General features: G+C 44.6%; 1 protein-coding gene across 5 annotated transcripts in view; it reads right to left on the bottom strand.

Annotated features, from left to right (window-relative positions):
- SETBP1 (SET binding protein 1) overlaps window positions 1–16,013 on the bottom strand; it is a 268,911-nt gene that overhangs the window by 149,490 nt on the left and 103,408 nt on the right. The gene's annotated exons all lie outside the window — the stretch shown is intronic.

Below are 16,013 nucleotides of genomic sequence, written 5' to 3'. Positions count from 1 at the left end.
GGGGGTGGGGGTGGGAAGCTGGAGGAGAAAAGGATCACATTTAAAAGGCGAAGGGGAAGCAGGGAGGAGGGAGGACACTCCCGAGCCCGGCCAGTGGCCCCACGGTCTCAGCCATTCTCATTCCTGACACGTTTCCCTGCTCTCCAGCACAGCCCAGCTTCGAAATATTAGTGCGGCGCAGAGTGCCATTTTCGAGTCGCTGCAGCTCCTTCTTGGCACGGGTTCAGCTTTTTGTCTTGCCTTCTCCTCCGAGCGCCCAGTGGAGGGAGGAGGGAAGAAAGGAGGAAAATAAAGCCCCGCTGTTTCGCTGCCGGGGCTGTCAGCCTCCCCGCAGCACCCCCAGCCCTGCCTGCGGCACCCCGCTCCCAGCCGAGCCGCTCGGCAAACATCATCCTCCTTCCACCTCCTTCCCCGGCAGCCAGCTCACAGCCTCCTTCCTTCCCCCGCTCCGCCGCCACCCCTTTTCATCGCGCTCTCCTTTGTACTCCTCTAAATTTTTCCAGCCAAGCGTTACAACCTTCCAGCCTCCCTTTCTCCTCCATCCCCGGCCCTCCCACCTCCTCCTCCCGCATGGGCAGAAAGGGTCGTGCCGTGGCTGCCGATGCCCTGGCATCCCAGGGATGTGGGATGTGGGATGTGGGATGTGGGATGCGTGCAGTGGGGAGCGCCGAGCTGCGCGCACACACACGCGTGGCAGGGCAGGACACGCTCCGCATCCCTTGGCATCGCTGCACACACCAGCCTGAGCTTGGCAGCCGATCCCTCCTCCTGCTTGTGGGGCCGGGAGGAGAGCAGAGGCAGAATAACAAGGGAGGGACACTGTAATTTTTTAAGCAACCCAAACATGGCACTGAGCGCTTCCACCAACAACTTCTCAGCCTGCTGTGCTGGCAACCAGCTGATGGTTTCAGCCTGGCACCAGCTTTGATTTGTTTTTCTCTCCTCTTAAACGCCCTCCTCCCAGATATTTATTACTTTTTATTTTTTTGTCCTCTTTTTTTTTTTTTTTTTCGTGTGTGTTTTCTTTTTTTTTTGGTTTTTTTTTTTGTTTGTTTGTTTGTTTGTTTTTGGTTTTGTTTTCTGTTTTGGTTTTGGGGGGTTTTTTTGTTTCTTTTTCTTTTTGATTTTTGGTTTTTGTTGTTTGGTTTTTCTTCCTGTTTCCCTCTTAGCTATTCCATAGAGACAAGGCTTGTCCATATGCTTGTCCCCTTCCCTCTGGTGACAGAACCTGAGGGAGCAGCGTGAAGCTCTGTCAGGGAAGGTATAGGCTGGATATTCGGAGAAGGTTTCCTTCCCCAGAGGGTGGTCAGGCACTGGAACAGGCACCCTGAGGCACTCAAGGCACCAAGGCTGCCAGAGCACTTGGACAACACTCTCAGGTGCATGGTGGGATTCTTGGTGCTGGATTCTGTAAACCTTGTGAGTCCCTACCAACTCTGAATATTCTATGATTCAATGATTCAGGGAACCATTCTTACCCCCAAATCCAAAGCAGCACATGTGGAAGAGACACCAAAGGAAGCGATACATGATGTAACACTCAATGGACCAAGAAGAGGGAAAAAAACCCCAAAAAACAATCTCATATGTACACACAGGAAGAATATTCTCTGAGGAAGAGGATGAGAGAGTGAGATGCCCTAAAAGCAGGCAACCCAACCCTTGGGCATGGCAGGATGTGCTAACCCCAGCCCCCTCCTCAAAGGAGGGAGGAATCAATTTTTGTTGGAAAATAGAGAAAGACTGAGGCAAAATGCATGTTCTCCATGGAAAGGACCCGAGAGAGCCAACTTCCAGCCAGTGATGTGACTCCTATTAAACCAGAGTTTCAGACACTGACATATGCATGACAGAGATAAAGTGCTATCAAATGCACCTTGTCTGGTGCCTGGAGGAAAGAGATTTGGAGAAAAAAAAATATAATAATGCTGATTTTGGGGATGGCTGGGGAGGGACATGGAGGGAGGAGAGATGTGCTGAGGATTTTATCATGGAGGCATGAGTGTATTAATCTGAAAACCTGGCTGGAGACCCAGGGCAGGGGAGAGCCCCATAAGCAGCCACTGATGTCCCTGGAGCTTTTCATGAGACTGCCTGGATGGCTTTTTCCGCTGAGAAACATCAGGACTCCTTAGAAAACACAGGACTCAGAGGATGCTGAAACAGATGGGCACTCCTTCCCTGTGGCAAGTCCCTCAGGAGGCCCAGCAGAAGCGCCAAAAAAAGGCTGCTTCTTGCTGAACGTGTTCTGGCCACCTCAGGGAATAGCAAAACAACCGGCTTGATATTGAGGGTCGCAGAGGCAGAGCGGGAGGCAGGCTGGCAGGCAGACAGCGTGCTCGGGGTGGTACAGACAAAACAGCAGTGTCCTGAGCAGCTGCCTCATATGTATCTTGGCAAAATCTCTCCTGGCTGTGGATGAAGCAGAAATCGCGGGCTGGATTTGCAAACCCATCAGCTGGTCCTGACTTTTGCCTGCCCAGCCTGCAGGGATAGCACAGGAGGGGAGCGGAGGGCAGGGTGGCACCTCTGGAGCTGCCAGGAGCCACGGGGAGGAGCTGGTCCTCTGGCCACTGCCAGCTGCTGAGTGGGGAGCAGCCAGTGGGCAGGGGCTGAAGTGGGCTTAAAACAAGCAGGATGCCCTGGAATGACTGTGGTCACTAAGGGATGTGTGGGTTTGAGGATTTAAACCTAGGAACACCTCTGTCACTGGGATGCATGCCCTGTGTAGGGTCCTTGCTGGAGTTCCTCCAAGCCACCTCAGAACAGCTGGATCTGGTTAGGCTGGCTGGAGTGTTATCCAGGTAGGACCACCAAATGTGGTTTGAGCTGTGGTTTTACTGTCCCAAGCTGTTTGCTTAAGGATATCATCCAGCATTGGCCATACTTCCTCCCAATATCTGCTTCCAAAGCCAGCTAGTGACCATCTCAGTGCTCTCTCCCATATGGTCTATGTCTGTTTTCTTTGTTTGCTATCCTTGAGGCTTGAGGCAGATTTCTGCCCTTCCCTCCAGCCCTTATTCCTAAGTGCTGGCATTTGGCAGGGCACAGGGGGTCCCTTACATGTGTCCATGGCAAAGAAGGCCCTGACACCTCAGCTGGAGTCATCTGCAAAGAAACATCCCTGCCTGCAGGTATCATTGAAGTGACTCCCAGAGAGAGGCACTTTCAGAGCCTTTGAGTCAAAAGGTGCTATAAATAAAAGATATTACAGGCTAGCAAGTTCTCAGTTGCAAACCGGAGTGGGAAGGAATATTTCAGCGTCCTTTTTCTGAGCACATTAACTCTTGGCAGACGTGATCGTTCAGGTCTTCACAGCTGAAAACTTCACACCCTGTGCAGCACCTTGAGTCCACACTCTCCATTTCCATTTTCAACAGCTCTAGAATCCACGCTGCCCCAATGCAATATCACCCCCTGAGTGCAGAGAGCACCCAAATATTGCGTCACTTCAGGGGTCACAACACCGAACACACACTCCAGGGTCACCTTTCCCAGGAAAAACAGCCTTTGTCTCTATAAGCTCACAACAGAGGGTGCCTAAAGATTTTTATCAGCTGGCTTCTGATGCTTCCCTTCCCTTCCCAGGGTGAGCAAGCGCTTTGTATCAATCTGGCTTGCTTTAGTGCAGTGACCCAGCGCTGTGCTCTGCCACTGAAAGTTCAGGTCCCAGCTGCGGGGCTAAACTCTTGCTGACACTGTGCTGATTTCTCTGTCTCTGTCACCCATGCTGCCAGGGGAAGGGGAGGAGATGCTGGATTTTTCCAGGCAGGGGGAAAAAATAAAAAAAAAAAATAAAAAAAAAGGAAACAATTGTGCAGAATGCAGAGAAGATGTGGCAAAGGAGAGGGGGAGGAAAACAATCCCGGTGTGTGCAGTGAGGCTGAGGAGAGGAAATCCTTTGGGCAGCACAGGGTACTTTGATCACATCCTTTATCTTCACGGAGGAGAAAATCTTGGCCGAGAGGCAATTAAATTGTTACAGGCAAAGAAAATCTTTTAGGATGCCCTGAAGAACTTGTGTGTGTGAGCAACAGCACAGAGAGATGCAGAGGAGGAAATCAGTATTAGTGACGGGTGAACTACAAAAGTTTGGGTGGTTTGTTTTGGATAAAGATCCCCACATGCAGACGCTTATCTAAAGCCCTCAGTCCTCAGAGCAGGGCTAGAAGTCTTTTAAGAATGCACTCTTCTTGCATGACTTCCAGTATCTCTGAAAGCCATTGTCTGTGCCAAAATTACAACAAAACCAGCTTGCTTTCTTCTTCTGTTATGCAGGGTTTTGGCTCATCTGCCTCTGGTTCCAAGAAAAAAAAACCTAATCAAAAAGTTTTTAATTTGAAGGCTGAATTGTGCCACTTTAATTTCAAGCCATCCTTGTTCTCATGATTGCACAGGTACAAGGGAAATAAAGAAAAAAGCTTCTGTGAGTCTATGGAAAATTTTCAGAGACGGATCCCTAAAAATCAGTAGAAAAATAAGCTAGTTTCCCTAAGAAAAGACAACAAGCCCTGAGTTCTTGAGTTGATAAGTAGACTACTTATCTGTAAAATGGCTATTCTGCCATTAAATGGCATAAGAGACCACAGCATTCTTGGTTCAAATGAGCCTGTTAGTCTAGGGTGGTTATTAGTCATGAAATACTATTGAATCAATAAACAACAAAATAAAAGAACTCTGAAGAGACTCTTATTTCCCCACTTATTCTGCAGTAGCCCTGATTCGACAAAGAATGAAAGAAAACAGTTTGAACATGATCCAGTGCTCTCCAGTTTTCAGAAACCCAGGTGTAAAGGTGGTAAATTAGCCTGGTGCTGTTGGAATAAATGCTGAATGTTGCTGTTTTGATGGAGTCCTCTGGACAAACAGGGCTGCTGCAGGGCTGGGTTTGTCCTCTGGCTGGATTTACACCAGGGTATCTGAGTTAAAGCTGCTCAGTGTGAAGGGCAGGTTGAAATCAGACTAGTGTGCTTCTGAGGACGTTGCCAGGTATCCTGTTCTCCTCTGCCACTCACCTCATGAAGGTTTAAAGCACACAGATTCACTTCACAATGCAGTGAAGGTTTTACTGCTAGAGACCAGATGATGATCTTTCCAAATGATTTCTTGTTGTCTTTTTCCCTGCCTTCCCTATTACTAATTAAATACACAACCAATGATCTCCAGCTCACCCAAGTCATTTGGAGACCAAGACTCATGTTTCTAGCTGGTCTAAGTAAGGAGAACTTAATCCAGGTCAACAGAAGCAGTGGACAAAGTCAGAGGAAAAGCTGTGACCAAGATTTAAAACCACAGAGGCTTCCAACAGAAGGACACAGGCTTCTAGACAGCACAGTACATAGAGGCTAAGTATTTTCTCACTGAAGGTGGCGGCACTTCTTGTGGGTGACCGAGACAAGACAGGTGCAGGAGGCCCAAGCTCTCATTCATGTTCCCATCTGTGAATGAGAAGCAGTTCTTTTACCTGTGACATGCTGTGCTCTCAGTAAAATCTGCCCACTGTGTCCTGCTGAATGCTGCAGGATGCTGATTTTTTATTTTTTTTTTCCCCAGAACTTGGCTCTTGTGCAGCTTCTTAGTTTACACAGTGGGAGAGAGACATGGCTTTTTGGCTTGAAAGTAAAAAATCTGGACTCTTTTAAGAGTGCTGAAATCTGGCCCTGAGCTTTTTTCAGAAAAAGTGACCCAATCAATCCAGATATTACACCATTCTCTGGCCTGTGACTAACACATGGATTGATATTTACTTGCAGGAAGTGTTGGCAAGAGCTGGGGGTTCCCACTGACTCGTGCTGTTTACTGCTCCCTGAGGAGCATGGGCCGCAGCGACGATGGAGCGGCCGCTTCACAGGTGCACAGTTTATTCACCAAAATGGGCTGTAAATCAGAGCAGAGGAAGAAAGGGCTGGAAAAATGCTTGTTTGCAGGAGCAGACATTGGAAAGGGATGTTGACCAGGCTCATTTCGCAGGTTTACTCCCCTAAGTCTGCGTGTGCTCACACTGCAGCAGAGGGACCGGGTCCAAGGCCGGAAATCCAAGGAGCATGCCAATAATTTGGCAGAGATTACGCACAGGGTGAACTTGTCCCTGATCTCCATTATTGGTTCAAAACCAGGAATTCTCATGGCTTTTTGGACAGATGGCTTGTCCTATTACTTTCTTGTGTTAGATTTCCCACTGAGGCTGAAAGCAAATCCACATTCAAGCTGAAAGTAAACAACCTGTGAATTCAAAAGGCATTAGCTCAAACTGCCAAAGCATTTGCTGCGTATGCTGCAGATGTCAAACAGACAGTTTCCCACAGCCCTGAGCCTAGATACATTGCTAAGTTACACAGAAAAACCTTCCACCAGCCCGAAAATCCATCCTGTGCAAAACTCGCTCTCCTTGCTGGCATTTTCAGGGCTGGAGCCTCAGCTGGAATGAATTAATGTAGCTGTTCTGATTTGAATAGAGCTATGCCAATTTATACCAGATGAGGATTTCACCCTTTGGAAGCCAAGTGGGAAATGTCTGTCCACTACTTTTTTAACAGTGTGGTTTGAGGCAGAAAAAACATAAAATGTGGTGTTTCTTAAGGAGTAAAAGAGCACTGAGTAAGTTTCTTTCTATTACAGTGAATAATTTTTGAAGGAACCTTTCAGAGGGAATGGTTCTAAAAATTCAGGCTTTTCAGAAAAATGCATATAAATAACTCAACTTACAAGTACAAACAGCAGAAGTTAGCCAGCTTAGTCCTATTCCTGATACCTTCCAAAATGCCAACAAAAAGTTAAGTGGAAACCTAAGCATGATATTGCTGTGGCATTGCAGGAAATTCAGAAAGTGGGAAGAACTAAATAAAATGGTCTGCTTTTCTTACCAGGGATGTATGAAGAGGGCTAAAAACCCCCCATGAAATTGAACCATACAAACCAAAAATATCCACCCATGTGCTTTGAAATGCCCTAAACTTTGGAACCATGGTGTTCTCCTTGGCCATAAAGTGATGCAAGGTAGTTTTTCTGATATATTTTGGTTTAAATTGAGCAGAACAATTGAAATCACATTCTGTAAAGAAAGACTCATTCCATTTAAAGCAATGCAACCTCATGGTACGTATGCAGATGTGATTATTTGAATTAAGCCTTTGATTCATTCTTTACCATAGGAGGCCCCACTTGCAGACTCCTGTTTTCCCCAAAGTAAACAAGAGGTCAAATATTACACCAACATAAATAAATGGAGATTTCTCAGATGATAATAATGTAAAATCAAACTTTAAACTGTTTAACCTGCAGCCACTAGACCGATTCAGCTCACCAGAAAATTCAGCACCTCTTTCCTCCAACCATCTTTATTTTCACTTTACAATTCAGTATAAGCTGGCAATTAGTAATACTTTGCCTGTTTATAGAGCCTTACATCTGAGGATCTAAAACACTTTGTAAACACTAATGAATTAAGCTTCTTAACACCCCCTGTGAGACAGATACTGCTATCTCATTTGCACAGCTCGGAGGAGTGCAGGTTTGCTGCGGGTTGGAGCCAGCCAGCACCAGAGGAAACCACTGCAGCCCCTTAGCCTCACCTTCAGCTCAATATCACAAGGTTTTCCGTGGATGTGGGGATGTGCCTGGCAAATTCAGGAGCTTGTAATTATCTCCTGGAGCTGCCAGTGCGCCCTGATGTCTGTCAGACTGAAAACACAGAGGACTGATCTTCCACCCATAGAGAGAACTTAAGACCCATTTGGAGGAACACCATGAAAATGCCATCTGTCCTCTCCTAAAACAGCCCTTCACACTTATGATCCTCTGACAAACAGGGGAAAAACTTGGGATTTGATTTGTCCTAACTCAGTTTTTAATAACAACACTGGCCCCAAAGCACTAAAAAAGTCCAGGAGGGTTCTTTCCCTTTGTTTTTCATTGTCCATATATTTTTCTCACATAAGGGTAAGGTAAAATATCCAAGCTTGATTTCCAGTCATGCTGACAAGAGGAACATAAAGGATTTTTGAAGGAAGCCTGAAGGTTTTACTTCCAACACTACCAGGAATATTTAGATCCTAGGAAAGCCTTAGGACACATTGGTGAGATGAGTTTGGTATTGGTTTTGGTTTTTTTTGCAAAGCACAGTCTCATTTATTGAACAGCAGCTAATGTCTGGTACCTATTTGAAGCTTTTTCCACATGGCCCTTCTCCAAATGCATGGCAGTTGTACAATTTCCATAATGATTCTTCTGTCTAAAAATACACACCTTCCCCTCTTTCCAATTTATCATTGAGTCAGTCAGCCTGTTTATTGTTGAAGTTTTTCCTGTTTAATAGTGCACTTAGAGAAGCTTAATACAAACATTGACCAATTCATCGCTGTCACAAAAAGAAAAGCCTTAGAAGTAATTCATCTAAACAGGAGTCAAGAGCAAGAGTCTCTTATTTAGAGATCAGTCAATAAGAAACTATGTTATGGAAGCTATTTTAAAGGGAACAATTTTTTTGTTTTTTTTCTTAAGCACGTCTTTTCTTCCACAGATTGAAACTGAGGAGTATAGCAAATGAAATATTTGGGTTTCCTTTCAAAATTTGTTCATGACCTTAAATCCCAGGAATGGGAACAGGCAGGCATTTGACATATCCAGTGTGTTGATTTGTGAACTACTGGCAGATTGCTGTTTGCCTAAGAATACGTATTTGAAATTCTTTTCTAAAAACTCTTCTTGATCTTTTCCCAGTCCACGGGCTGTTAAATGTCTGCATGACACGGCAGTGTTTGTTTCCTGAACAGAGGGACAGTACAATCTCTGGGAGAAGGTTTTCAGTGGGAATATTAAAGGCACCATTCAGGAATATTCTCCAGTATTTACAGCCTCCACAAACAGTACCGCGTGCAAACATGTTTGCTGGAATATTTGTCAAGAGCAAACATGACAGGATGGTGGGAGAAAGTTTACAAAGTCTAACCAAGCTTATAAAAACCCCAAAGCTAATGAATACTTGTGGAAAATGTCTTATGGCATTTCCTCAGTGATGGATGCTTATTAAGAAAGCCTATAAAGCTAAAACTATTTTGCTGCCTACATTCTCACATATTCCAGAAGGTAAATACACTTCCATGGTTCTCTTTGTCACCTTCATCCATTACTCTGCTGGGTACAGGATCATTTTCTAAAGAATCTTTTGAGGGTATCAAATGGACAGAGGCCCAGGAACCCATTTTTACACAAGCATCTTGATGTCTCAAAGCTCTTCACTGTCTCTGACAAAAAAAAAAACCAAAAAAAACCAAAAAAAACCCCCACAAAAACAAACAAATAAACAAACAAACAAAAAAACCCAAAAAAAAACAAACACCAACAACATATGTGAAGATATATGTTGATTGGCCAATATATCTTATTGACCAGCCATGTGCCACACAGCATTACATGGCACTATGGATCCTCCTTTCAGGCCTCCTCCTTCAGTGACAAAATTGCTTTTGGATTGGGTTTTTTCCTGTAAACAACCCAGTAGGTACCCAAATAAACATAGACTCATGTGGACATTGGCTGAAAAGCACATGTCCAGGGAGGGAGGCAGATTTGGAAGGAAAGGCAGTGGATGCCCTCAGGTTTACATGCCTGGGTGCTTGGGAATGGTGGACTATGGACTCAGCTGAGCCAAGACAGTGCCATGCAGGCAAGTGGGCATTCCTGGCTGAGAAAATCACCTCTTAGTAAAAAAACAGGCATTGAGATACAACATTTTTAGCCAACAACTAAATTTTTTAGTCAACAGCTAATGCTTCCAGAGGAAGTATTTGGGATATGCAGCAGTGGGACACAGCACGAGGGTAACATGAACTTGCAGACTGAAAAACCTGTCTGAGGAGTTATTTGTTCTTTGCCCATTAGTCACATTTTACAAAGCCTGGACCAAATTTTTCTTCTAAAGGGAAGCATTAACAGAGTGGGACCACTAACTCTCTGACACACTATTGGTGATAACACAGGACAGATTAGGTTACAGTCAGGGCCAGGCTGAATCTGTACCTGTGCTCCTCAGAATAGTCTAGCAATGTCAAAGCTCACCATAAGCTCTTGAAACTCACCACTGCAGGTCTTCCAGTCAAGCATGACACTTCCTTTTTCACCTAACACTGATCCCCTCAGTATGTTTTCTGAGCAGGAGTTTACTGAAAAATATCTTTGTTCTGCTCTGCATGCAGGCAGCTCAAAAAGTAACATGATGGAGTCCTTTTTTTTAAAAAAAAATGTGCAAATGTTCACTAAAAATAGAGTCTTATTTAGCTAATTCTGCCTATTAACTGAATATGTCGTTCCTTATGTTCCCCTCACCTGGAAGGTAAGGGAAAGTGATGGACCATCCAGAATTTTTCCATTCTGTCCCCTCTGTTCATGCATTGCTAGAGATGATACTGTATAATGCATGACTTACCTGCAAAGACATTGGAGGAGTAATGAAATAAGCAGATGCTCTGTCAGCAGGCTTTTAAAACATCGGTATTGCAATCTGAGATGCAGTCAGCCATCACGTGCATATGTCCTTTATTTATGGAGCTGATAAAGGCTCTATGTCAGGAGCATCAAGCCACCTTTTTACTTCCTGCCTTTCTTCACATTTAAGAAAGTTGTTGTCTGGATATTGTATTTTCATGAAAGCTCCAGATTTAGGACGAAAAGGAGGATTTGCCTCCTGTTTCATCCATTAAAAATAGAGGACTGAAAACCAAACAGCTTCATCTAAACAAATCATTGGGGATTCCTGATCATAAATCCTCTCCCTCAAACACAGATAAGGTCTGAAATAGGTGTATCTCCCTGAAGTTACCTATTTCTCTTCATCAGTTAGTAAGGGACCCCAGAACCACTAACCCAGCTACAGCACAGACCACAGCACCATAAAGAGAGTCAGGACAGCCCAGACACTCACACTACCAGAGAGTAGGTTAAAATTAGATATTGAAAAAAAATCTTTACTGTGAGGGTGCTGAGGCCATGCCATAGGTTGCCCAGAGCAGCTGTGGCTGCCCTTGGATCCCTGGAAGTGTCCAAGGCCAGGCTGGATGAGGCTTGGAGCAACCTGGGACAGTGGAAGATGCTCCTGCCCATGGCAGGGGGTTTGAAACAAGATGACCTTTCATGTCCCTTCCAACCCAGGCCATTCTGTGATTCTATGATTTGCATGTATTCATTCATCTATAAATTCAATTTTGCATACTTTTTTATAGTCACTATTGTTCTAGGTCGTTTAATGAAAATATAAATTATATTTCCCCCCAAACTGTGTTCCAAACACCGATGACAATTTAGAAATCTGGGGGAAAGCAGGCACAAGTCAAAGGGAAGGATGGCAATCCCACTAAGAGCCACCACAGGAGGGGCATTTTGCATTATAAATAAAATAGTGCTGCTCAGCTGCAGGAGGAGTGAGTTTCTGAAGCCACTGAGCTGCATGGCTGTGGCTCAGGGGAGGGTTTCAGTTCATGCTCAGCGCTGTGCTTGACGGCTGGTACATCACCCAAAAGGCTCACAGCAAAACAGATGATGGGACACAGAAAAGCTCTTCTTCCTAGCACAGCAAAGAGAGCTGCTGCTTGCTGACTGACAGCTCCCCAGCCAGCTTATGTGCATCTAATTACCCAGCCACAACCCAAATCAAAATGCCCCACTGCAGCTGGTGTCTCACTTAATCCATTCATAACACGAGCTAATTAGCATTGATGTTTTTGGGCAAGTTTATTCCAAATGTGGTCAAGTCCCAGGCTTTCAGCTTGGTTGCTAGGACCCATTGAGGATCCTGGGAGAGGCTGTGTTTCTGCCCAGAAGGCATTTTTGTGTCTTGGTGATGGAGAGATTTAGGAGTGTTTCAGGGGAAGATGTTGGGCTGGGCTGAGATGAATATTGGCATAAGAGCAGTGCTTTTAAGCTGCTCTCACTGCTACTCCCTGCCTCAGTGCAGGAGACTTTGTGGCAGAATTACAGTATTTCACAGCTTGCACTGTGTCTGAATTAAAACATCCTAGTTGTGAAAAAAAAAAAAAAGGAAAAAAATAGGCAAAAAAGAGGAAAAAAGGAAAAGTGAAAAGAAAACAGAGGAATAGCAAGAAGAAGAAAATTAAAAAAAAAAAAAAAAGAAAAAGAAGAGGAGAAAGAAAAAGAAAATGAAAAAAGAAGAAAAATAAGAGAAGGAATAAAAAGAAGCAGAAAAGAAAAAGAAAGAGAAGAAAAAGAGAAAAAGAAAAATAAAAAAAAAAAGAAAAACAAAGCAAGCTTGGAAAATGGGAAAAGCCATGAAACAATTCTGTATTTTAGGGTATTCTTTGTGAACGGAGCTGAGAAAAGAGGCCAGTTACCAGAGCTTTGCATTTCCTTTTCAACCTATGGGATTAGAAGATGAGAGCAGGTGCTAATGGGAATTTTGCCCATGGCAGAAAATCAGAATCCTAAATCTTCATCTCTGGAAATCACAAAAACCCTTAGCAATGATCTATAGCGGCTGTACTTGGAAATTGGTGATATAAAGAATTGTCACTTGGCAGAAAACCGACTTTCTGCTCCTTCAGCGCACCACAATTTCAGTTTAATTTGTAACAGGATGCAAGTGTAAATGAACTGACAACAGAGCTATCAGCTATTCTGTTGGTAACACTTGGAGCAATAGTTTCGATTTGACTAGACACAGCTGTCCACTGCATGGAACGACCTTTAGCCCCATCCTTGGCGAAATTCAATTCTCTCCATGTCTGACTTCGTCCATGGGGACTTGAGTAGCGGAGCTGCCAGAATAATCAGTGCATTGCTTAATGACAGGCACTCCAACAAGCCAGGCAGCCGGGCATTGTCAGGAAGGGAGCACACAGCTCCGGGGAAGGGGCGGGGAGGCGGGGAAAGCCCCTCGTTATTCAAAAGGAAATAAAAACTGTTGTATGGGAGCAAATGCAGATGCGTGCAGCCGCCTCGGCTTGACAAGCGTCACCAATGCTCCGGCACCTCGTGTGTGTGTGTATGCAAATGTGGAGTTTTCTTGTGTGTTTGTCAGCAAATATGCATTTTTATCAGGGTTCCCCTCTTAAAAAAAATGTAAAATAATAAAAGGGCTGGGATTCTGCTGCTGATCTGCATTGTACTGCTGCAAAACAATTTTTTTTTTTTTTTCCCCCCCTATTTTTCTAAGTCTAAACACGAATACATCCCATCTGGTGATGCTTGCCCAGCCATCCAGATGTCTGTCATCCGACCTGTGCACACACATGTGCATGGATGTACACGATTTCTCTGTGTTTACTACACTGGCCACCGCAACAAGAAATGAGTTTACCCTGAGAGTATCAAAGAAAAGAGGAATTTAACAACTTTCATAGCTATTTGTGTGAATTTATTTCCTCCTGGAGCGGGCGCCTGTCCGGCAGCGCGAGCGGCTCCCTCGCACATGGCAGGAAGGACAGGTCACCAAGGGGTTAACACGTGTGTGCCACATCCAGCATCATCTCTGGACCCACGGGGATGAAGACAACACTTCCTCTGTCCAAAACCAGACCCATCCTTCCCTTCCCCGAGGATCCCTGGAGGTGCTCGCTTGGGTTGGCAAGATTTGCCACAGCCTTGGCTAGTGGGAAATTGCAGGGGATGATGCACCAACTCCACCTTCCCCACCAGCCCCGAGGGATTTCTCTTGATGCTATTTTTGCTTTGGCAGCGCTCTGGGCCCAGGTCTGCGGAAGATTCGTGCTCAGTTATGATCCTGACCCGCTGCCAAAGTTTTCCTGAGAAATGCAAGGCAGAAATGGGGAATGTGGATCTTGCACAGCTCATAACTCAGCCAGAACAGAGGGGAGGTTCATGGGAGCAGGGAAAGGCATAACTTCGGCTGCAGGGCTTTTGTCCCTGCCAAAATTCAAAGGTTATTTTTCAAACAATAGATATGTTACTGCTTGTTTTTTAAAAACCAAGAAATCCAGAGAAATAAAAAAACCTACGATAAAGTTTGATTATCAAAAACATTAGGAGTGTAAAACTGATGGTCTTCATAGATAAGAAAACAGAGTGTTCTCCAAAATTTATGAAGTCACATTACAGTGGGGGGTATTAATTTACCCCAAATGCAGAGTCACTGACACCTCCCTGCCACTCTCCTCCTACCAACTGCTCCCGCTGTTTATTCAGGAAAGGGGAAACCACAAAGTGGCCTTAAATTAAAAATCATCGAGTTCCACCCCTGCTGTGAGCATCTTTCAGGACACCACGTTGCTCTGAGCCCCACGCAACCTGAACTTGGACACTCCCAGGGGTGGCCACAGCTTCTCTGGGCAACCTGTGCCAGGGCCTCCCCACCCTCACAGCCAGGAATGTCTTCCTAATAGTCAGTCCAAACCTATTCTCAGTCAGTGCAAAGTCATTCACCCTTTACTTGTCACTCCAGGACCTTGTAAATAGTCTCTCCATCTTTCTTGTGGGCTCCCTTCAGGTACCTGAAGGTCACAATTAGGTCAGCCCAAAGCCTTCTCATTTCTGAGGCTGAACAATCCCAATTTTCCCTCATAGCGGAGTTGCTCCATCCCTGTCGTGATCTTGGCCTCCTCTGGACTTGCTCCAGCAGGTCCATACCCTTCCTGTGCTGGAAAATTATTCTCCTCAGGTAAATCCATCCACCACTTTATGCAGATATGGCTGCAAACAGTTTATCCTACTTCTGACCTTAGGGTTTCTCTTCCTCATCCCTGTTTGCTCCTCCCTGGCCCTCTCCTTGATCCCCCCTGCTCCCACCACACTGACTTTTTTTTCACCTTGGTGACCCTTAATGGCCAAGTCCTCTCTGGCACTTGCCTTCGGCTAAAGTTGCCTTTCTTGCTGACTTTTACACCCTCTTCTCATGCTGGTTTTGTTTTTTTCACCCTTTTAAACTTGTTTAGTGTTTGATGACTCCACAAACCTGTATGCTTGGCAGTGATGTTATTCCAGTTCTTGAGCACTGCTTTTCATTAACTTAAATCCAGATATTTTTTGCTCAAAATCCTCAATTACTAATGCAAAAATGAGAATAACTCAGATATCTATAAGATAGATGTAAGATATCTATCCTGGTTTCCAGCAGGGTGACATGTACACAACTGAAAACAAATATTTTCTTCCATATTTATTCAAAATCTTAATTTCCTCATTCAGTACTCACTCTTTGCTCACTCTTCAACTAAACTCAAAAAGGCAAAGCAGAACATAGACAAAAGTTGTGAAATAACTGGTAGATAAATCAAACTCCTCATGAACAATTTTTCCCTTTTGTCCTCCACTATCAGGCTAATTTAAGCATTTGAAGTAGTGTATTTTTGTGGGTCCTACTAAAGCAACACGTTGTAGAACATATAGAAAGTCTCAGCAATTTAGAAAAGCACATTTTTTACAGCCCTGAGACCTATAATATCAAATTGATCCTTAGATAAATAAGCTCTTCCCAGGGCAGGTAATTGGAACAAGTAACGTAATAGCAAAAATGGAAAGTAATCACCATCACATCCAAAGGAAAGGGCATTTCCCAAGTCTGCTGCCAATCTCAGTGGCCCAGAACCCCTCCTGGAAACTCCACAATGTGCAAGTGTACAAAGCTTCACATGAGCATACCAGGAAAGTATTAATAACTATGTAATGCATGTGGGAGTCCAGAAATTGGGTTAAGTAGGCAGGAATTGCTGCTTCCATCACTACTGAAGAGGGAGCAGGAAGAGAAAAGTGATTCTAGTTCTCAGAGAGAGAGAGAGAGAGAGGGAGATGACATGACATCTTTGTTCCTCTCCAACCACCCTCTTCAAAACTAATATTCTTCACCATCCTTTGGTTCCTTCAAATTTGATTCACTCTCAACAGTCATGGAAAAGATTCAAGGCCACAGTGACAGTCATGATGCCCTGGGAAAAGCAGGAAATGGGACAAAGCCACTCTTCTTTCAAGTCCTTCACGTTCACCAAAAGTCCACACGACTCTCTTTGAGAAAAGCCTCACCCATCCCTGAGAGCTGGAAATGTGCACTCATT

This window comes from Cyanistes caeruleus, chromosome Z (genome assembly GCF_971803275.1).
Source record: "Cyanistes caeruleus chromosome Z, bCyaCae1.hap1.1, whole genome shotgun sequence".
Taxonomy (NCBI): Eukaryota; Metazoa; Chordata; class Aves; order Passeriformes; family Paridae; genus Cyanistes; species Cyanistes caeruleus.
Note: the sequence above shows the minus strand (reverse complement) of the source record. Positions and strands in the feature narration are given on the sequence as shown.